The sequence below is a fragment of the Rattus rattus genome, chromosome 14 (genome assembly GCF_011064425.1).
Source record: "Rattus rattus isolate New Zealand chromosome 14, Rrattus_CSIRO_v1, whole genome shotgun sequence".
NCBI classification, from domain to species: domain Eukaryota; kingdom Metazoa; phylum Chordata; class Mammalia; order Rodentia; family Muridae; genus Rattus; species Rattus rattus.
The window spans coordinates 45,961,420-45,984,172 of NC_046167.1; the positions used below are offsets into that span (position 1 = coordinate 45,961,420).

The 22,753-nt window shown below is 38.4% G+C and overlaps 1 pseudogene; it reads left to right on the forward strand.

Annotated features, from left to right (window-relative positions):
• The first annotated feature begins 898 nt into the window (after positions 1-898).
• LOC116883215 lies at positions 899-21,901 on the forward strand (annotated as a pseudogene).
• Positions 21,902-22,753: the final 852 nt, after the last annotated feature.

Consider the following 22,753-nt stretch of genomic DNA (forward strand, 5'->3'; position numbering starts at 1 on the left):
TATACCTGAAGAGTGCAACAGAGCTCTGATTTATGATCGTCATCTTCATTTTTTATGGTACAGTTTAAGCCAAAGCTATTGCCAGAAGTATTTTTATATCTTGGAGGTATGCATAAAACCAAAATGATATACCAAATTCATAATTGTATTTCTAATTACTAAATATTGCAGTATCTTAGGACGGCTTTAAGGAATCCCCAAGTTTTCTGAGTTTGGTCGAAGGAAGCTCACAGGAGAACCAGTACAGGACTGTACCTGATTAAAGAAAAGGAAACAAAGTCTACTCTTGTCACTGAAATCTTGTCATTCCTATTGTCCCTGGAGAGTACAAGGATGCCACAATTCTCTTCTTCATCATTTGTCCCATCCACAGGAACATTCCTATACTTTTCCTGTTAAAGAAACTCTCTCTCAGACAAAAACCTCCTCAAATGGGTGAGAATCACTCTGTCCTCTTAAAGTGGTCACCCTGCTATAAAAACTGCCTGTCAGGAGCTTCAGGGCTATCATGTTCCCCCAGTGCAATTCCATACATGAATCTCTCCATGGACTCTACTTTCAAGTGAGCAAGCACAGTTTCTGAAGCTCAGTGCTCTTTGCAGAGCCTGTAAAATACCGTTACTTTTGTGCCGTCTGATGATGAGAATGCCCCTGTTATATGTGCGGGGTTAGGATTGAACATAAAATTTTGCTCATGGCAAGAAGAAAAAGTAGATTTTACTAATTCATTCTAATTCCATACATTATTCTAACATGAAGAATACAAAAATACACAATGATCCCAGAACAGGTGATCTGAACAAGTATGATTTAACTCAGACTTCTTCCTTATTCTTTCAATATTGGTGAGTGAAATAAGGCTAATGTGACAGTGGTATAAGACACATGTGTAAGGAACATGGCGATTGTAACTTCAGTTCAAAAGGATCTAATCGCTTTTCTGGCCTCCAACGACAGCTGCACACGTGTGATTCAAATATACATTCAGGTACATGTAAGCATACACATGAAAAGTAAGTCTTTTTGTAAAATCATTCCAACAAAAATAGAAAAAAATAGAATTCTTTGTAGAAATAAGTTTAATTTTCAATTAAATGAAATGAACAATATTATATTTTCAAAAACAACAAGGCCGTGTAAAATTCAGAACAATTAATCAAATTCAATACCACTCTAATTTACAGAACAGATAAAAATAAAAAAAGAGTAAATAAAGATGCATGCCTAGTATTGATTACATGATCATCAGAAGCAAAACCTATTCTTGGGTGAACAGAAGTGTTCAGGTACCCGGTGATTACAGCTCAGATAGGGCTAGCTTTGGAGGTTTGACTTCTGATGGCCTCACCCAGAAAATGCCAGTGAATGCTGGATAAAGCAGGAACTAACGCAGTCATTTCTCAACAGACCTTAATAACCCAGGAGACCTTAAACTAAATTAATTATTTGTATAGTTATCAAATTGTGAATTATTTTACAATGATATTATAGAGATTGCACAATTTACCTAATTGAAGAAAATTGTTTTGGAAGCATAATGATTTCTTTTGCTTCTGAGTGATATTTTGCCTAAAAATCTCTAGTCACTTGTAATTGATAATTTTTAAATTCAGCCACTGTTTCAGTCACTGTACATTGCTTTAGCACCTATTTGTGACAGATTATATTTCTGTTTATATTCTGGTTGGATTTCAGAAGCACCACACTTCTGAAACAGTTCAACTCATGTTTTCAAAGGCTGGAGCCTGAGATGAACTTAAGGATGTAGATCACATTTGATTACTACAAGAATTAGGAACTGTGTCGAAATCTTAATATTTAAATTTGCAAATAAATGGATATGTGCTGTGAATGACTAATTCCGTCTCTGGGTATAATCTTTTATTGTGTCTTTAAATACCCAGCTCATTCTAGTGAATTCTAATTGTCCATTGTAGTATTTAATTTTCTTTGCTTTATAATTTGGTCACATAAATGCAGGGTCAGCATTTATAATATTCATTTCTATTTTGTAAACCAGAGACAACCATATCTCATGCGAGGTTTATTGATGAAAAGAAAGAACATGTTTTTATACTGTGTGTTACATTTCTAATCTATTTAGATGAAAAGAGGCTGACCTATTCCCTTTAGGTAATCACAAATCATGGTAAAAGTATCTCCTCCTGGGCTCTTATGGTAAAACCCCCAGCCACCAGTTTTTTTTTACCTATTGAACTCTTAGAGTTACTTGGTGTTGTAACCCCAGTGTCCAAAACTGCTGCTTAAAGCTAGATTTTAGAGAAGAAGAATGTGTAGTGTGTCTGAGTGACTTGGAGTCTAAACAGGCTTAGGGAGGGCAAACACGGAATCCAGAGGCAACACAATAGGCTGACCTTCTCTTCAACCCCTCCCCCTCCCCCTTCCTTAACTAAGTCAAGTCAGGAAAAGCCAGAGCAGCACCAGAACAATGAGTGAAAAATGACCCTGCTAGCTGCGGATTTGTAATGCCTTATTACTTAGCCATCCCATCTTATGCATCAAAGAGCACAGAGTAAGGGAGACTGTTGCAGCATTGAAGAAGAAAGGGAAGGAGGTGATTTATTGGCAGTTTGGGATCTGGTCACCAGCCTGGAAAACAAGAGCAGATGCATTTGTGTGATTACAAAATGAAATGCCTTTCAAATAACTTAATCTCCAGGAATATTCTAGTATATACATTTGCTTTTAATTCCTCAGGGATAGGCAGCAGAGCATGAGGTCCTTTGTTTACACGCCGTGTAAGGATAGAAGACACGGGTCTGGGACTGCACATATGTGGGAGCCAAGAGGATTACGTATTATCCTACTATTGTTTTCTTCACTGCAACCACTTCAATCTACAGGAAAATGAAAACAGAAATGGGGCCCAGGAGATTATTTAAGCACAGGCTGCTCACATTAAGGTCTGTATTTCTGATGTTGATAGAGCCCAGAAAGCAGGATTCTTTCTTTAGGATCCATCCCAAACCTTGTGTGGGTATGAAAAGATTTCTGTGGAGGTGAAATTTCCCAAAAGACAGTCATGACTTTTTCTCTCAGAAAACTAGAATTCAGCCAAGCAGACATAAACTATAAAGTTTCCATTACACTTCAAGTGTTCAAAGCCAAGCATCTTTGGAAGTATTTATGGTTAATGCTGGATAATAAAGGCTTTAAATGTAGCTGTTCAAACTAAATATGAATTTGGGGAAAGATAGGAAAACTGCTCATCCCTCCCTCAGACTGAGCTTCCCTGGGCCTGGGACAGCAGAGATTTAATTTTCCATCTGGCATAAAAGAAACCTGGACCTGCCCCAACTGGATTAGTCAAAGTGCCTCAAACGTGTCATGTCTACAGGGCCCACTTTAGTGCTGGATGAATAATCCTGGGCCAGTTGTCAAAAGGTTGAGTTTCATCAGGTAGCAGAGGCCATGAAGGTCAGATGTGAAAGCCAGAAGACTGTCTTGTAGGGTTACAGTGAGTCAGGTGAGGTCGGATTATTTTTTCCATTTCAAGAGCTGGGCAGTAAGAGTGAGACAGGATTATTAACAAGAGGGATGAGTATTGGAATTAGAGAAAGGTTTCAAAAGTCTTGCCCAAGAAAATATAGCTATTAATATCCTCCCTAATGACAGATGAGGAGAGTCAGGCAGAGAGAAAAATGGTTAAGCTAAGAGCACAGGTGTAATGTGGAAAAAGCTTGAGTTCCACCCTGTATTATGTTCTGGCCCTTAGCATGTTATTCTAGACTTCTAATGCATTGCCCACTCTTTCTCAGATGCCTCAGAGATCAAGTGAGTATCATTATTTAATATATTATGGAAAAGTCCTCATATCTCCTGAACTTCCTGTTTATTTAAAATAAATGTGGACTTTACTATTTATGTTTTATTCTTTGTGTGTATTGAAAACTTGAATAAAAGCCAAAACAGATAAGTCAGAAAAATGCATAAAAATGACTATTCCTTCTCTGTACAAGAAAGCATATTCATTTATACCCATATTTAAAGTTAAACAACCTTGCACATCCCCAAGAATAATTCAAGTAATAAGTAAAATTTAATGAACTAATATATTAGAGTTCTCTAGGGTAACATAGTGTGTGTGTGTGTGTGTGTGTGTGTGTGTGTGTATAACACAAAAAGCATTAATCGCATTGGTTATATGGTTTGGTCTGTGTAGTAAAACTATGTCTGTCCCATATTGGAAAGGTCAAGAATGCAGTACAGTAGTTCATGAGACTGTGTGCCTTAGTAGTACCTATCTGGCACTAAGGCTTGCAGATTTCCCAGAAAGTCACTGCTCTTCTGTCCAGTGGAATTACTAGGTTCAGATGTCAATGAATGAATGCAGCAATAGCAGGGTAGAGGAACTCGCCATCAATGTGAAGGCAAACAATCAGAAAACAATCTTCCTACTTCCTTGTATCTAGGTTGCCACTGGAAATATACATAACTCACTTAAGATGAGTTATCAAACATCAAGTAATCTGAGGAAGAAAGTGCCTCACATGAGTGTCCCATGTCTATCCTTTAGTTGATTCCAGATCCAGTCAAATGAACCAAAGAGATTATCACTGCTGAGGGCTTATTTAACACCAAAGTAATCTTTTGTACTTTCCAAGGAAATGTGTCAGAAATAAAATATCTTTTCTCTATGGATTGTCTGATGATTTAGGATTTACAAAACTATCTGGGCCTTCATTTACAGCAACATTTACAGAGTACTTCCTTAATCTATTGAAGATATTATATAAGACTACAAATATAGTGAAATTGTTTGAATATAAATTGTCCCCCATAGGTTCATGTGTTTGAACACATGGTCTCCTGCTGGTGGTTCTTCTTCGGAGAAGTTAGTACCTTTAGGAGGTAAGGTAAATTCTTGATGGAAGAAGAAAATCACTAGGAACAGGCCTTAAAGTTTGATAGGCACAGTTTCCCATCTAGCCTCTGCTTCTTGAAAGTTTATATTGCGATGCAATGCAAGGAGGTGATTATAATAAGACTAGGCACCTCATACACGTGCTACCATTTTTTCTTATCCTTATTGACTGCATTTTTATACTTATTGGTATTTGTTTGAAAGATGAAAGTAATACAAGCAGAGATACTTATGGTTCATTTTCTCTTACCCATTTGATATTGTTAAGACACTTAATTCCCTGTTCAGCTTTACCTTCTGTAAAGAAGGAATGAAGTAAGCCAAGAAAAAAAACTTTATACCACATAGTAAACCATTACAGGAATGCTAGGACACATTTGAGGTTTATTATAGAAAAGTTTCAGGCTTTACATTGCTACATATGATTGACAAACCCAGGTCAAGAAGCAGAAACGCAATATGGTTTTGTCACAGCATTTAACTGAAAGGTAATGTCATAAAGGTAATCATAATGTCATAAATTAATATTCTAAGTATAATGTTAATTATGGTAGTTAGGAAACACTTTCTCGATGTCTATAAAATTATCATAAAAATAAGAATGCATGCTTCTTGTGTTGTGTCTGTCAGCTATACTCTTTCTTCCGTAACACATCCATTGAAGTCCAGTTATTATTTGTTAGAGGTACGACTAATTAAATGAGTTTATAAGTGGGTGTGGTGTGGGGAAGGGGAATCTACTATTGGCAGCTCCCTGATGAAAAATGGTTCCCTGAGCTAAGGTAACTCCTACTTTCGTTAAAATAAGAATAGGGGTATTTTGTTGTTGTTGTTGTTAAATTTTATTTTTTTCTCCATCTTTATTAAATTGGGTATTTCTTATTTACATTTCAAATGTTATTCCTTTTCCCGGGTTCCAGGCCAACATCCCCCTTACCCCTCCCCCTCCCCTTCTATGCAGGTGTTCCCCTCCCCAACCTCCCCTCATTACTGAGCTCCCCCCAACAATCCCATTCACTGGGGATCCACCCTTGTTAGGGCCAAGGGCTTCCCTTTCCATTGGTGCCCCTACTAGACTATTCATTGCTACCTATGCAGTTGGAGCCCAGGGTCAGTCCATGTATAGTCTTTGGGTAGTGGCTTAGCCCCTGGAAGCTCTGGGTGGTTGGTATTGTTCTTCATATGGGGTCTCAAGCCCCTTCAGCTCTTTCAGTCCTCTCTCTGATTCCTTCGACTGGGGTCCCATTCTCAGTACAGTGGTATGTTGCTGGCATTCGCCTATGTATTTGCCATATTCTGGCTGTGTCTCTCAGGAGAAATCTACATCCAGTTCCTGTCAGCCTGAACATTTTTGCTTCATCCATTTTATTTAGTTTGGTAGCTGTATATGTATGGGCCACATGTGGGGCTGGCTCTGAATGGGTGTTCCTTCAGTCTCTGTTCTAAACTTTGCTTCCCTATCCCCTCCTAAGGGTATTCTTGTTCCCCTTTTAAAGAAGGAGTGAAGCAACCGTATTTTGATCAACCTTCTTGAGTTTCATGTGTTCTGTGCATCTTGGGTAATTTGAGCTTTTGGGCTAATATCCATTTATCAATGAGTGCATACCATGTGTGTTTTTCTGTGATTGGGTCGCCTCACTCAGGATATTTTCCAGTTCCATTCATTTGCTTATGAATTTCATAAAGTCATTGTTTTTGATAGCTGAGTAGTATTACATTGTGTAGATGTACCACATTTTCTGTATCCATTCCTCTGTTGAAGGGCATCTGGGTTCTTTCCAGCTTCTGGCTATTATAAATAAGACTGCTATGAACATTGTGGAGCACGTGTCTTTGTTATATGTTGGAGCATCTTTTGAGTATATGCCCAAGAGAGGTATATCTGGGTCCTCAGGTAATTCAATGTCCAATTTTCTGAGGAGCCTTCAGACTGATTTCCAGAATGGTTGTACCAGTCTGCAATCCCACCAACAATGGAGGAGTGTTCCTCTTTCTCCACATCCTGGCCAGCATCTGCTGTCACTGGAGTTTTTGATCTTAGCCATTCTGACTGGTATCAGGTGGAATCTCAGGGTTGTTTTGATTTGCATTTCCCTTATGACTAAAGATATTGAACATTTCTTTAGGTTTTTCTCAGCCGTTCAATATTCTTCAGCTGAGAATTCTTTGTTTAGCTCTGAACCCCATTTTTTGACTCCCTGTAGTCCAGCTTCGTGAGTTCTTTGTGTATTTTGGATATAAGCCCTCTATCAGTTGTAGGATTTGTAAAGATCTTTTCCCAATCAGTTTTGTCCTAACAACAGTGTCCTTTGCCTTACAGAAGCTTTGTAACTTCATGAGATCCCATTTGTCGATTCTTGATCTTAGAGCATAAGCCATTGGTATTTTGTTCAGGAAATTTTCTCCAGTGCCCATGTGTTTGAGATGTTTCCCCACTTTTTCTTCTATTAGTTTGAGAGTATCTGGTTTGATGTGGAGGTTCTTGATCCACTTGTACTTAAGCTTTGTACAGGGTGATAAGGATGGATCGATCTTCAGTCTTCTACATGTTGACCTCCAGTTGAACCAGCAGCATTTGCTGAAAATGCTATCTTTTTTCCACTGGATGGTTTTGGCTCCTTTGTCAAAAATCAAGTGACCACAGGTGTGTGGGTTTATTTCTGGGTCTTTGATTCTATTCCACTGGTATATCTGCCTGTCTCTGTACCAATACCATATAGTTTTTATCACTATTGCTCTGTAATACTGTTTGAGTTCAGGGATAATGAGGGTATTTCTTAAAGGAAAGGTCTTTTATCTTTTGGCTTTTCTACTAGGATTTTTAACCTATTAAATATTTGCTTCATTAATTCAAGACACTTTAATTAATGTTAATTTTTAATTTATAAATTCTTACATATCATTTCCTTTTAATTTAGCACATCTAACATGTGTGGAAAATGTATAGAGAACATAAAATGGATACTATATGGAGCTATAGTACTTAATAATAAGAACTGCTTATTTAAATATAGAGATGAGCAACATAAATAATGATAAATAATATAAACAATGAAAAATATAAAACATATGATAACCATAGATTCATTACATGCAGATAACTGGCCTGGTAGATTTCCTTCTGGTTGTTTTCATAGGAAATGAAAAGCACGCAGTATATTTATGAGTATGTGACTAAGGCCTTTTTATTCTAAATTGTAAAACATTGTTGACAAGGGGAAGACAATTTTAAGAATGGACCTTTGGCAGGTTTCTAATCTAATGGGTCGCAATAGGGACGATGAAACACTAGCAGGAATTTTCCTGTCATGTTAAAGCTCTTCCATAAGCCTTGGGCCATTAATCATACTTCTTATGTAGGCTTGGGAAATTGGGAATTTCCATACTTCTGGGCATAGCTTATGATGAAAAGTCCTCATGCCTGCAAAGCAGCCAGCGTTTAGACTTCTAGGCCTATGGCATCAGATGCTTTTGGTCCTAAAGATCTCTCATATCTCTGAAATTCTCACATGGACAATGGTCTACAGTTTCTCTTTCTTGGTCTTTATAGACTTCTATCTTTTCTGAGCCTCAGTTCTCTATCCATTGTTCCTGCCCTTTGCCAATCTCCAATTGTCCCACTGCATCTTCTACAGATGTCAGATGGCTGCCCTGTCATGACAACAGCTTGGCCTGCTGTCTGTGGAGCTGTCATTAGCACTAATGCTCTCCTGCTTCAAGCACTGTCACCACTTGGCTATCTCTTGTACTTCATTCTCTTGTTACCAGCTCAGCTTAAGCTGTGAAAGTCAGCAGGAAAAGGCACCTGAGAGAAGTACTTCACTGGGCTCTACACTGCAATACTAATGGAAGCAGGACAAGAGAACACTTCCCTTTTGTTAGTGAAGAAAGCCTGAATAACCTATTATATATAGGGAGAAAGGGGTATTTACACCAATCTCAGGAATGCATGCACTCAGTTGACGGTTCATATTTGTAGCAATCATGGAAAATTTTGCGTGCCAAAGAAGGTTTGTATTTCTACAATCCACAGCAAACCTCAGGGAATTGAAGGTTTGTTTGCAACAGTCTCAACAATGTCCCTTTAGCACTAATCAAAACAGTCCCTAGGCTTCTGGAGGAAGTACTCCTTCTGTCCTTTATGGAAATGGTTGCAGAGTCATTTAGAGTTCATTGAGTCTTGTGATAGTCAGAAGTTTGCTATGAACTGTCTGAGTAGTCTCATTTATGACAACACTTTTGGAGTCAGAATAATCAGTTGTGATTTTTGTGAGTTTTCTCAAAGCATCTCTGTAGGGTGTTCTAAATGATCCGTGTAGAGGAGAGTCTGCTCTTCTGTTTGGTGAATAGTCCTTTTGTTCAAAAGAGTCAGAGAAGAAAAAGGAAGTCTAGTCAGGTAATCCAATTCCCCTTGATCCACCTTCTTTGCCCATTAACTAGAGAATAAACATGAAAGGCATGCTTCCAGAATGACTACCTCGCATCACATGCCACCTAACATGATAATACAGACAGGAAGCCATTAAAAACTGTCATATGAGTGCTGAAGTGTAAGTTGGGGAGGGCTCAGTTTTCTTTAAGGGGACTGGCAACTGGAAGATTGATCATGTTCCATTGAGTATGTGGGGAACAAAAATTGGACTTGTGATTTGTTTGGGAGGAAATGTCACAAGGATAAGGAAGGCAGACTTGTTGAAGACTGAAAAGTGAATATGACTGGGGTTCATTAAGTGAAATTCCAAAATAATTAATAAAAGTATTAGGTTGGAAAAAATGAGCAGCTTGAAGAGCAGTATGTTTAACAGTTGTAGTCTTTATTAAATGTACAGATGTTTAAGTATGCTTAACATCTGCCCTGTTCCCTAGGGTGTTCCCTAGAGAGAGATGACTTTCCTTTATTTAGTTCCCATGCACACATGTGAAATTTTGTGTTGGCCCTTTTTATTCATACAATAAAAAAATTCATCATTGCTTCAAGTGTGTGTTTTATCATGTGAATATTTTCTGTGAAACAAACACTTTGAAATTATATAAACATAGAAAGTGAGTTATTGACTAACCAAATATTTTTCCCTGTTTGCACAGCGATAGTGTGGCTGGGAAACTAGTTCCTTTGTATGATCACATGCTATAATCTGCATAGCTTGCACTATGTGACAAAGATGTTCTGTAGAGCAGTCATGTTCTTTTCCATACTCTATCTCCTATCCTGTCCCTCTTCTTTCCTCTCCTAGAAAGGTGACAGACATTTCCTGGCAAGGCAATTGCTCTTCCTTCTGGAATTTTTGGCAAAGAGAAGGGCATGTACCTGTGAATAACCATGAGTAAGAATCTAAATTAGAACTGAAGTTGTCTTAATAACCTCATGGCTTTCCTCAAAATAAACTACTTAAAGATACCATAAATACACACACAAACCAGCTCTGCTTCTTGCCTCACTCATCCATTTGCTTTGAATGTCACTTTCTTCCACAGACATGGAAATACACGCTTTGTGTTAAAGTCACCAGAATCACCTTTCCATGCTTAAGAGTGTGCCACTGAGATCTATGTATGGACATATCCCATCCTCTGTAATATTGTTGCAAAACAGAGTGTACTTAACAGGCTTTGAGAGCCAACAGTGGTCAGAGACCATTCTCCTCCATTCCTAGCAAAGATTTTAATTATTTTTTTAAAAAAATCTCTGAAAGAAAACGAACTTCCCTGTAGGCTTTTTATGGTATTCAGGTGGTCCTGCTTGGAATGACTCTTACTGGAACGAACTCAAAGATTCAAATCTAGAATGGTATGTCCTTTTCTCAGGCAGAATTCTTCCTGTTATACAGTCATTCTGTGACGGCTAGAACCCTTGAGATCCTTATCCTTCGTCGCAGATGTCACATCTCTTTCCAGAGTCACAGGATATGACTCAGATCCCACTCTTCTGCCCAGAAGCTGAATTCCAGGTGTTCCAGACATTTGCTCTGTTGGCTGCAGACTTTGAAGAGAATTCTATTATCAATATCTCTAAGCCTAGTAATATTTAACTAACTACCTTACAAAAGCACATGCACTTTAGATACTAGGAATATGAAAATCTATCTGTTCTGCTAACAAGACTCATATGAATTTATATGCAATGAAATTGAAACTAGCATAGATTCATGTACCTCTCATTAAAAAATCTTTCAAAAAACTCTAGCATTTTCATTTATAGAACAGAATAATATAGTGACACAAATTTCTTCATATGTAAAGAAAAATATTGTGAACAATTGATTACTGTTTTATACTTGTGGAAACAAATGGAGGCTTTTCTCAAAATTTCAGTGCCCCACTGTAGTATACTTCATTTCATGGACTACAAGGTCTCCTGAAAATTTCCGCATAGTCAAACATCTGTTCCACAATTTTCATTCTTATTTCCACTAAAAAATCAAGTTTTGAGCCCTAAAGAAATACTAACATTACATGGGAATTTTTACACTTTTAATCATTTCTTTAACTGCTACAATACTATATGACAAATCACTCTAAAGTTTGTGGTTTTAAAGAGTAAGAGTAGGTTTGACCATGTCTCTAGATTAATGATTTTGATGGGCTCAAGTGGGCTTGGGTATACAGTTCTGGTCTTAGCTGGGCTCACTTACCTTCCAGGGATTTACCCAACAGTCCCTAAGGAAGACAGCATCAGCCAGGACAGCTGAGGCCTTTTGACTCCTTGGCATTTGGCTTTCCTCAGCAGGCTAGGTTGTCTTTGCTATCTTGGCTTTTTCCGTGAAGCAAGAGACAATCAGAAACAACTGAGGTTGTGTTTGATTGATTGACAGATTGTTGTATAGTTTGCAGGCTGTGTTTGTGCTCAACTGCTAACATATATTTGTTAGAGCAATTTTGAGGGAAGCTCAGATTATTAGGGACAGGAGGCAAACTGTGAAGTCTTGGCGCTGGTTGGCTTCAAGGAAGAGAGGAGAGTGTCACAGTTATTAATATGCTTATTTTAACACAGCATCAGATTTCCATGTGACAGTATAAGCAGCAATAATCCAGATGAACAAGGCAATTCCCGTTTTGAGGTGTAATTGAGTTTAGTTCTCTAAAGAACTACAAAGATAAAACAATTATTTTTTCTTGACTGGTTACAAAATTCCTGGCTGGGCTACTATCACACAAGGCAGATAAAAATTGGCTAAGCATGCAAATGCATTAATATAAATTATACATAACTTAGGAATACCTGTAAGGAAATGTAAAAGTCAATGAAAAAGGAGAACGTGTATATGCTTCATGCTAGGGATGATAGCCTTGAGGACAATTTGGTCAAGTGTTCTAAGTTATGGACTATGATTCTGCCCTGTGGGGAGGGAGGTAGTCAAAGAGAGAGACTTAGAGATTAGTGCCCCTTTCATTGGCTAAACATTGAAAGAGAGATCCTGAGATTATAGATCTTACACTGGGAGGTGATACACAGCTTTTGGGAGGCACAGATGGCAGGGGTGTCATCAAATGAGTGAGTCGAGCCCAACCCATAAAACAAGTTCCAGGTCAGAAACACAAAGAAAAGACGTGGGGGACCCCTAAGAACACTCAACTGGAGGAAGGGAAAGACTGAACAGACCCAGCCAAAGGAAGAAGATCTTGCCTCCCAGGAAGAGACTTCATAGTCCTGAAAGCTTATCTCCTTGTTAATTTAACATGCCTATCCTTTGGGTTTGTTTCATTATTTTCTATAAAAGGGCAACAGCTGTGGGGATAGGGGGTCAGGGAGAAAGGTTGGGACTTTTTTCCTATCTAGCTAAACTGTAAATAAATCCACCTTCTTTCATTAAATCTGAACCTTAATTTTCTTTAAATAGGAAACCAAGGCAGCAGATTTCTGGATCTAACTGCCTGTCTTGATTGGATAAAGGAATATGAGACAATGGTGGTAAACCAGGGGGAAAAGACCTCAAGCTGATGTTCATTTCTTCTGTGCACACGTCTTCTGTCTTTGAGCACAAAGTGGGCATCACAGAATGAGGAGCTTATGAACCCTGATGAGCAAGCAGGGATAAAAGTGCTCTGTAAGTCTGGCTGTTTTCTCTAATGCCAAGCTGCTGTCTTTAAGGCAATCATGACCCAAATCCATCAATACCATGGAAAAGAACTATATCAACAGCACATTAATAGAGTGGGTTCATGTGAAAAAATTAAGAGGCTTTCCTTAATAGCCTGAAGCAGCATGACATCTTCATCTGTAGGCCCCCCTTTCCATTTCTCTCCTTCCTCTCCAGTGTGTATTTATGTGTGCTTGTGTGTGTGCCTGTGTGTGTGCGTGTGTGTGTGCATGGATGCGTGTGTGTATGTGTGTGCTATGTTTATTGGATATTGAGCAGGAGCCCCTTGTCTTTGAAGTAAGTACTCAACTGCTGAGATATATTCCCAACAACTTTGGTAACTTCTTTTGACTCACTCTGTTCCCGGATGCTTGTATATTTGTTTGCTTGTTTTGTTGTTGTTTTTGTCATTGTCATTGTTTTTTTTCACTAAGTTACTTGGGCTGGCCTTGAACTTACTCTGTCGTTCAGATTAATCTTAAACCTGTGTTCTACCTCCCTCAGTCTCCTGTGTAGCTGTAATTGTATGCCCAACTTTCTGTCCAGGTTCCTATTAGCTAAGGGTAAAGATTTATACTTGGAAAGATAACTGCGAAGAAGTTAGAAAAGAAGACAAAGGAGTCAGTCAGATGGTGCTATCAGCTTACTTTAGCCAAAAAGTAAAACCCAGTTGAGACTTGATAACCAGGGCAAGTAAGAATATTTCCAAAGGCCACTTGGACCAGTATGCTGCAATTAAAATTAAAATTAAGAATTTGAAACCAAATGTTCCTTTTATTTTAGAAAATACTTCTGGAGTAGAGTTAGGTCTCAGAAATTAGTGATTGTCATAAAACTTTAAGCTTGAGTCCCAAGAATGCATGTAAAGTAGGCACAATGCTTTGTGTCTGAAATCCCAGCACTTCTTTGGTCAGATGGAAAGGGTAGACAGTGGAACCACTGAAGACTCACAGGATGCTCAGTGGGGCTTACATAGTAGAGAAAGTGACAAAGTGGACATGTGTCACACAAGGCAGAAGATGAGGGCCTTGCACCCAAAGTTGTTTTCTTACTTCCACACATGTGCTGTAGCCTATAATCACATATATGAACGTGCATACACACTCACACACACAACACACACATGAGCACAGGCATGTGTGCATGTGTATACATATACACACATACTCATATGTGCAAACACACACACACACACACACACACACACACACACAAACACACACACATATACTTAGACCTTTTCGTATCTGTTCAACTCAAAGTTACTATTCAAGGCCACATCATAGAGTTACTAACTTCTTACACACGTCTCTATCACTCAGTCCTTCCAGCAAAAGTTCTCACTGGTCTCTTCCTTTGTGAGGTGTACTTACCACTTCCTCTGGATTGTCAGATGCTTGAGAAGAGAGTCCAACTTCAATTTTGTTCTGTGTTTACACCCTGTTGAGTTTCTGGCTCTCAATAAATATATAAGAAATGAAAGGAAATTTGTAGGCAAACACTTTAGTGGAAAGATACGTGTTAGCACCATAGATAAAAAGAAAACATCAATGGGAGGACAGCCTGTGAAGACTCCATGCCTCAGAGAAGGGAAACATCAGGGCAGGGAGTGGGGAGTGGGAGGGTGGGTAGGGGAGCACTCTCATAGAAGCAGGGGGACAGGAGATGGGAGAGGGGGTTTCCAGAAGGGAAACTGGGAAAGGGGATAACATTTGAAATTTAAACAAATAAAATATCCCAAAATTACAAGACATTTCAAACTCAAAAACTTCTTCATTGAGAAGTTTTAGAAAATCTATCTTTAAACATAACAGACAATATAAACTATATGTTTTTATGTGCTCGGGCTGGGTATTCAATGCACGAGTGTTTCAGGACACAGATACAAACACATTTCATGTTTTTATTAGTAAGCACCAGAGAAAATCAATGTCAGGGACTTATCAAACAAATGCAGGTCCTCCCCCAGGATAAGCTGCTTTCCCCAGAATTTTCAATTAGAAAGAAGGATGAAAGGGAAGATATATGTTACATATCCAATCCATGTCAGCTGATCCAAAATCAAAGCTTCACTAGGATTGCTGCAAGTGCTTAATATTTTCTGGAGCCAATTTAGACTTGCATACATTCCCTCCTAACTGCCTACATGCTGGTGTTATGGTACCTTATGGAATGCACAAAATGAACCCACTGCCATCTTGCTTGCTAATGAATTTATTCTGTTTTAGTTATAATTCCAAAACATAAAAGGGTCTTCGTTCACTTCTGTTAATTGGATGTATATGTAATAGGGGACTTATCTTCTTAAATTCATAATAGAATTGAAAATTGCTTGAGGAAAGAAACTGTGATGATTTCTTGTCAAGACTATGCACAGAAGGACCTATACTATAGCCCCAGATGAAGGGTTTAATTATGGGGCTGTGTGACACAAACTATATTCAGCCCAGTGGGGCAGGGCTGTCAATACCTAATGTATAATTCTCCAAGTATCAAATATGCTAAAGGCTTTAATTGTCAAGGGAGCCCATTCCTCTGGGAATGGAAAACCTTTCTCATGGTAGAATCAGAAATATCATAGTGCCATCAGGAATACCATCAACAGAGGAATCAGGGTTTGGTTGAGATGTGCGGGATATGTGGCAATTACCTCAATTTACTTGGAATGCAATGTTATTGCAATTAATATGAAAAAGCTGAAAATGGGCCCAAATAGGAAATTAATGTGACCTGAAAGAAGGCAATCAGAATAAGACTGAAGGATGATTGGCAGATTGAAGGGTGTGAAGTAAGGACATCATATATACAACTTAGTTATCAGATGAGCATGAATGATTCAGAATTAGTGGGAACATATGACTTCATGATTATATCCAGTTTTTGGATGTGTAAACAACATAAAAAACAAGGGCATATGTGTGTGTCAGGGGTAGTCAGTATTAATTTTTCAGTGCATTAGATTTTTCATGTTTAGGATTTTGCTAGTAGAGAAATAGTAGAAAGAAAGAAATTCTCCAAAAGCTAAGGAAATTATTGTGCAATGAAGATAGTGGATTGGCCTCTAGGGACTGAAGGTGTGTTAAGTACTGAAAATGTTGCCAGAGTAGTGCATCGGATTGGAGAGAGGGTAGCTAAGTCTAAATCCATCAAAGTACCAACCTCTAGTGGGTAGATGAAGGAAGAGGGGTTATGAGATAATGGAGAAAGTGTGGCTAAGATTAAAAAAATGTGACCAGGAAAAAATTATGTCATGGAAGTTTGCACAGGATAGATTTTTTATAGAAAGTGCTTCTCACCAATGATGCCGTGGAATTTCAGAGAGTGTGTATAGAATTCAGAGTGTCAGACATTTTTGTGCATTTGTCCTTGAATTGTTTTTTGTAAAATGATTTTAACTGCCTTAGGTCCTTGATTTTCTCCCATAGGAAAGTTTAGTCCACTGGCCATTTCCTTTTAGGATACTTCAAATTGAACATTTTCAACATGAGGACATTTTCTTGTTTTTCTATATTTGATAGCATTTAACACATAACAAAATTTTAGAAACCATGTAACATTTAACCATGACAATTCCTGTAAATTGTAGAAGTAAATTTAGAGAGCTTCAGGTATCAGAAACCTTATATTTTCATTAGATGACAAGGTACTTTTAAGTTATATAAAATTATAGTACTTGCCAACTACTTGAGATATGACTATGGGTGTGTATACATGCACACATATGTGCATGCTCATGTGCTTACGTACATGAAGAACAGAAAAGTTTTCCAGATTAATTTATCCGCTCATTCTACATTAACTGTAGTCTATCCTCTCTAGCAGGAAAAAGTACATCTGGCAGGTCTGGACAAGCTGAAATTGCCTAGCTTCCACTTCGCTAACAGCTTACTCCAAATAATCTATATTTTTGCCACTCCAAGTCTTGTGGGTCCGAGTTCTGTCCTGCAGCTTGAGTAACAAAAGTGTAGCTGGGGAGGTAAAAAGCAGAGAACACTAGAATGCTTTTACCTTGCAGTCAGGTGCTGGGCTTTAGGGAAGTGCTGATAACAACAGTTTAGGTGGTGGGAAAAACCCGCAGCCAAGGCTGAAGCAGGGGTTCCCAACCTTGGAGGCATCTAGTCTCTAATGGGTTACCACACAGGGGAGTCCAGAATGAAGGAAGTGGGGGGGGGAGTGGGTTGACAGGGATAGGCAGGGGGTGAGGATGAGACTAGGCTGGAGAAATGGGAGCTCTAGTTTAGCTCATCAGCAAATGTCCTTAGCTTGGCTGTGGTTGTCATGGAGCATAGAGGGCATGCTGCAGGAGACTTAGGCTGTGGCTCAGTAGTTGAAGCTTGGCATGCTGTTCCATGCTCCCCATGGCAGTTCTTGATGAAAGAGAAAGTCCATACCATTTATTGAATGTTTCATGTGGAAAATGGATACATACACCTTGTCAGAGTGGACTAGAAATTATATACCCTTTTCAGGGAGGAATGCCTGGGAAGGGAAGCTTATTGACTAAACCCACAGGGCCTCTAGATACTTCATTAACATGGAGAACCCTGTTTTGTGCTATGTGACCACAGGTCATGTTTTCTATGTGGGAAGTGAGTCAGGTCTTCTGGCCAGGAATCTGGCAGGGAGCAGAAGGCTGCCTACAGGCTCAGGTTGGTGCTAGGGACTCTGGAGCAGCTCAATCTTACCAAGTTTCCCACAAAGTCTGCCTCCATCCTTTATCGGTTTTAGATGTATTTCCTGTCTCTAATGGGCTACTTTGGCAGAGTAGAAGAGATTCCAAACTAGGTGTTACATATTTTTTAAAATCATCTTCAATCATAAGTAGTCATTATGTTTTTCATTCACATTTCCATTATTTAGTCTCTATGAATAAGATGGAGAAATCTTTGAGTTTTACTAGGTAGGGTAAAAATTTGTTTCTTTGTTTACCTGTCCCATCAAACTTCTGACTGGTTTGAAACTACTAAGGGTACCAAAGACTTAGGCTAGATTACTATTCATAGAAAAATTAAATAACAGTGGTATTTTATATCTGGCCTCAATGGGAGGGAAGACCTTGGTCCAGTGAAGGCCTGAGGCTGAGTGTAGGGGAATGCTAGGGCAGTGAGGCAGGAGTGGGTGAGTGCGTAGGGGAGCTCCTCTAGAAGCAGTGAGTAGGAGGATTGGAATAGGAGATTTTTCGAGGGGAAACCTGGAAGGGGGATGACATTTGAAATGTAAATAAATAAAATAATTGATTAAAAAAAAGATTCCTTACTGGTAAGACAATAGTAACTTCCTAAACAAACACAAATGGCTTTTTGGTTTGATTTCATTTTCTTTTTAATTTATGTGGACCCAACTTGAATATTAGTATTGAGAGGTGTGGCCTTCAAGGATCAATTAGTCTCCTCAGGTTCATTCATCAAGAAGGAAATCTTATGCAGTCCTTGGAGAACATGCTCACGTGCCCTCCTGCTTTCCACTGTGTAGAGATCCTTCCCAGATCAATTATGAGACCTTTGGTCTTGACCTTCACAGGACAAGTATAAATTTCTATACATTGTAAGCTATTCAATCTTAGATATTCTGTGAAGGTATCATGATGTTTGAAAACTACATATCACATCAATTACTATAGGAAACAAGAAACATAAAAGTATACTGATGAGCTTATAAGTAGTAATAAAATGTCACTCAAAGTTTACCTCCCAAATAGCACCTAGTATAGATCACAGATGTCATGCAACAGCCTATAAGATGTGGACTATAAGAAATCTATAAGATGTGGACTCTTCAGTTTTGCAGGGATTTCCTAGAAGGGAGTTGTGAGACCCAGGGTCTTTATTTTTTGTGTCAGGGTCATTAGGTGAATGATTATATACCACTCCACACTCTTCACCATTGCTATTTATCATCTGCACCAATGATCTAGAATAAATGGATGAATGAAACATCCAAATCCATTAATCAAAACAACCCGGTTCTCTTTACAGACTTACCTTGATACCATAAACACAGCTCAAATAAGAAAATAGGACTAAGGGAAGACAAGACCAAGACTATACCCACCACTGGAAGTTGGCAAGTTAAGGGGCCAAAGAGAGAAAGCAGGAAGCAGTTATATGACGGCCAATATTTGAGAACATAATGAAGCATTTAGTGATAAGACGTCAAGTAGGTCTCTATAGAGATGTAGATAGATGTCACTGAGTTTAAGAATCTGAAAATTCCTAAATAATTACCTTTAAATTTTTATAAAATATTTAGTTAGGACTGGACAGATGATTCAGTGGAGGCTCATGCCTGAGTGGCCTGAGCTCTACTCCAGTTCCAAGTTGGGAGAAGAAGAGCGCCATCTTCTATAGATTGTCAAATGGACTTCGCAAGCTTTCCCTGAAATGCTCTGTAAGAAACTAATTTTCTTTATTAAAAAGCAGTCAGTTCTCAGAATCAGCAAGCTAGCAGTACATGTATTTTATACAAAATAACAATTTCTTAGAAATTGCTCTAAATTTTGTTTTTATGCAATAGGTGAAAGTTGTAAAGAGCCATAAAATGGCGTAAAACACGCATTCATGAAAATTACATTAAGTGGACAACTGTTGGGTTTCGAGTTTCACTTGAGGTGAGATGACAGCTAGTGGATCATTTTGGGGGCAGGTGGTTGTAACTTTCACATCTTACTTGTAACTTGAGAATGTGTATGAAACACTCAGAAATGGACAGATGAAAGCTTATTTAATTTTCATTAGAGGTTGGTCTATTTTTTGATGGATCTTCTCTAGATTACCTTTCATGTTACAGTACCTTATTCTTGATGTCATTAAATATATAAAGACTAGGATACAATAATCATCATATTACATTCTCCTGAAACATCTCCATTAACTGGACTAGAGGTATCACTTGACCATATTTGGCATGGGAGCCACAGAGAACAAGCATTGGAAAGAGCAAAGACAACCCTTGGTTATTTCACAAGTGTAATGGCTTTTCTCCTCAAATTAAAATTGCTATCAGTGGAGTTGGAATGACATTTAAATGGCATCTTCCATTTTGCAGACTTAGTCATACAGACAAATTGCTGAAACTTTCTAAGTCCCACCTACAAGGAAGAAGAATGGTAACTACTTTTCCTTATAGGTGTGGCACCAGGGAAGGGAAAGAAGACAACAATGTGATTTCAATATTCTCCATTATAGCATAATGAAGAGGGAATTCTGAAAACTCAGAAGCATGGATGGATCAGGAAATGTGTTGACTTGCATTGTGTAAATGTCAGTCCTGGTTTGCTGGTTTATTTGGTCTGTGACATTTTGTTAGTTACTTAACCATCCAAAGAGCCATTGATTTGTTCAAAAAGGGAAGGAAATAACACCTCTTTCATTATCCTGTGAAGATTTCAAATGAAACACTGTATTAAAGTTCCCACTTTTACTGAAGCCGTGGATTTCAGTGCTGGCTCATCACGTTGCTCAGCTTTAGAGCTGCATAACGTTTTTCCAGTTGAGCAGCATAACTCCCCATATGCCCTTTTATATGTACTTCATTGTTCTTTATAGTTCTAGTTATAACAGTGGATAGGTTATAACACCATTAGAGTACATTCTTTCCAGAATCATGGTTCCCAGGACAAACAATTTCAATGAATATTTGCTGGATTGAATTGGTCCCAGCTTGGCAGACTGATGAAGAATTTTTTGAAGCACAAATTAAGTTTCTTCACAATACTGAATGATGTCCTCACATCAAACGTGTGGGATGACACATATTTCAATTGATGTAAAGCTATCTTTTAGGTTGATATGAAAATACTGTTAAATATTTGAATAATGTTTGCTTTATATGCACCTATATAATAACGTCAGAAATAAAAGACTAGATACAACTGCTTCCTAAGGATTGCATTTCTGGTTCTATAGATGTTTCTCTATTTCACTATGTGCAATGGGTGGTAGTAGAATGATATTCATGCTATACAAATGATTTATGTTACATAGTCAAAGCATAGCTGTAATTAAGCCATGTAAGATGAGGTTTTAAGTAATCTATATTTTAGCAATATTAGATGAGTTTTTGTGTACTGTAAATTTCTTTGAATGTCCTAGAACTTTGTAAAAAATAAGCTAATATTTGGCCAGCTGAAAGAATACATGCATTGTTAAAAGAGATTTAAAGTGATACGTGTGTTATTTGATCTTTAACAAAGAATATGACTAAAATATACTACATTCAGAGGATCATCTGTTCTCCTCTAATGGGGCTATCTGAAAGAATATTCCTTAACGACATAACATATTTCTTAAATATTTTCACATATCCAATAGTTAGTAGGTAATTTTCTGTGGGGTGTTGTTTTAGAAGTTTAGAGAGGCCTTTCTCTGCTGTGTCCGCAGCTTTTACAGAGGAGGTTTGCCTCTAGTTTCCTCTGCTGTGGTAAGATCTGGTTGGACCCCAAAGAGACCAATGAAATCTCCAATGCCAACTCCTATCTGCAGATCTGGAGGCTGATCAAAGATGGGCTGATCATTCGGAAGTCTGTGACTGTTCATTCCTGGGCTAGCTGCCCGAAAAACACCTTGACCCAACGGAAGGGCAGGCATATGGGCATAGGGAAGAGGAAGGGTACTGCCAGCTCTCGGATGCCCGAGAAGGTGACTTGGATGAGAAGGCTGAGAATCGTGCGCCAGCTTCTCAGGAGATACCGGGAATCTAAGAAGATTGACCGCCATATGTATCACAGCCTGTCCCTGAAGGTCAAAGGGAATGCATTAAAAAACAAGTGGATTCTCATAGAGAATATCCACAAACTGAAGGCAGACAAGGGCCTCAGAAGCTCCTGGCTGAGGCTCGCAGGTCTAAGACCAGGGAAGCACAAAAATGCTGGGAGGGACGGTCCAGGCCAAGAAGGAAGAGATCAATGAGACTGTCTAAGGAGGAAGAGAACAAGAAATAAAGCTTCCTTCATGTCTGTACACAGTGGCCTGGCAGTGGCCTCACATGGATTAGTCATTAAAATAAAGCAAGCCTTTGAACTTTAGAGAGGCCAAGATACCACAACACATCATTGCTAGTAGTCATAAAAAAAATAAAAATAAAAAAAGATGCTAACACTCTATGGTTTTTACAAATATAAACTCTTTTAATCAAAACATGATTATGTTATGAAATAGCTTTTGTATTGGTTAGTCAACGTACCAAAAGGAAGAATGAACCCCAAAGTAGAAAATGTCTCCTCTCTATGAGAGGCCTGTAGGCACTTTTCTAGGACATTTCCTTGATTGATGTGGGAGGGCACAGAACACTGTAAGCATCCTGAATAGATGCTTACAGTATCTGTGTAGATGCCCTGAGAAGTAAAATAAATAAATGTAGCTGAATGTGAGTCTGGAGAGAAAGTCAGTAAGTCCCATTCATCCATGGTCTCTGCTTCAGTTCCAATTTTCAGGTTCCTGCTTTGAGCTCTTGCTCTGGTTTCTGCTAAAAATGGACTATGTTCAGGACAGGTAAGCTTACTAAACCCTTTCCATTCCAAAATATTAGTCATGAAGCATTATAGCAGAAATAGAAAACAAACTCAGAGAGCTGTAAATTTGGTTCTGCTTTAAATTTAAATAACCTTGAGCAAAGGTATGTGAAGTAACCTGTTTTGGGCTACACAGATTGTTAGTAGCAAAGCCAGGTTTACTGGTCCTACATAGGATGTCTTGATCATTGGATTTTACTTTACTCTCAATATAGAAATGCGACTATGCTGAGAAAGGAGAGCCACTAAGATTAAATCTATACTTAATCTTAAATGAGCTAC